The 1,589-nt window shown below is 39.7% G+C and overlaps 1 non-coding gene across 1 annotated transcript; it reads right to left on the reverse strand.

Annotated features, from left to right (window-relative positions):
• Nucleotides 1-481: 481 nt before the first annotated feature.
• On the reverse strand, nt 482-553 carry TRNAE-UUC (transfer RNA glutamic acid (anticodon UUC)). The gene has a single exon. It is a non-coding gene; the product is annotated as a tRNA-Glu (tRNA).
• Between the last annotated feature and the right edge of the window lie 1,036 nt (nt 554-1,589).

A 1,589-nucleotide genomic window follows, 5' to 3' on the forward strand; every position in this document is an offset into this window, starting at 1 on the left:
GAATCTCATTAGAGAGTATCTGGGTGGTAATGACACCGAGGAGGGTAGAGCTGGACTGAGCCCCCAAGTCCATTTGAAGACAGGATAGTCTTATATCTAATTTCATGCAAAAAACAGTACTAACTGTAAAATAAGTGTAAGGAAGTCTGAGTTGTGATTTCCTCAAGATAAAAATTTCAGTAAAATATTTTAAAATGCCAAATTATTTTAAGTCTTTATCAGATTTTTGATGCTTCTAGTTTGCTGTTATCCTGTGTATATATCTCAGTTCTTTTAGGTATATACCCAGAAGTGGGATTGCTGGATCATATGGTCACTCTATTTTTAATTTTTCGAGGACCTCCCTAATGTTTTCCTTAGTGGCTGCAGCAGTTTACATTCCCACCAACAGTGCACAAGGGTTCCAATTTCTCCACATCCTCACCAACACTTACCTTTCTTTTTTTCTTTTTCCTGCACCACATGGCTTGCAGGATCTTAGTTCCCCAACCAGGGATTGAACCTGGACCCTGGCAGTGAAAGTGCCGAGTCCTAACCACTCGACCACCAGGGAATTCCCTTTTTTACTTATTATTTTTTTTTGTAGTAGTCATCCTAACAGATGTGAGGTAATATCTCGTGGGTGTTTTTTTTTTTTATTAGCGGTACGCGGGCCTCTCACTGTTGTGGCCTCTCACGTTGCCGAGCACAGGCTCCGGACACGCAGGCTCAGCGGCCATGGCTCATGGGCCCAACCGTTCCGCAGCATGTGGGATCCTCCCGGACCGGGGCACGAACCCGTGTCCCCTGCATCGGCAGGCGGACTCTCAACCACTGCGCCGCCAGGGCCCTATCTCGTGGTTTTGATTTGCATTTCCTTGATGATTAGTGATCTTGATCATCTTTTCATATATGCGTTGGCCAGTTTTATGTCTTTGGAGAAATTGCTATTCAAGTTTTTTACCCATTTTTAAATGAGGCTATTTGATTTCTTTTTTTTTTTTCTGTTGAATTGTAGGAGTTCCTTATGTATTTTGGATAGTAATCTGTTATAAAATGTATTATTTGCAAATATTTTCTCCTGTACTGTAGATTGCCCTTTAATTCTGTCGACGAATTTTTTTTTTTTTTCTGTGCAGAAGCATTTTGGTTTGTAGGAGTCCCACTTGTCTATTCTTTTGCTTTTGTTGCTTGTGCTTTTGGTATATCCAGAAAAATTACTGCCAAGTTCAGTGTCATGAAGCTTTTCCTCTCTGTTTTCTTTGAAGATTTTTATAACTTCAGGTCTTATATATAAATCTTTAATCCATTCTGAGTTGATTTTTGTGTCTGATATAAGAAAAGGGTCCACTTGCATACTTGTGAGTGTAGATATCCAGTTTTCCCAGCGTTGTTTGTTGAAAAGACTGTCCTTTGTGTATTCTTGGCACCATTGTCAAAGATGAGTTTGCCATATATGTATGGATTGTTTTCTGGGCACTCTATTCTGTTCCATTGGTCTATATGCTGGATTCTTTGCCATTGCATACCGTTTTAATTACTGTACCTTTATTGTTTTGTTGTACTATTGTACTAACACCACAGCCGTGACATTGCACAAAAATGTCAAA

Source organism: Lipotes vexillifer, unplaced genomic scaffold (genome assembly GCF_000442215.2).
Source record: "Lipotes vexillifer unplaced genomic scaffold, Lipotes_vexillifer_v1.1 scaffold510, whole genome shotgun sequence".
Lineage (NCBI taxonomy): Eukaryota > Metazoa > Chordata > Mammalia > Artiodactyla > Lipotidae > Lipotes > Lipotes vexillifer.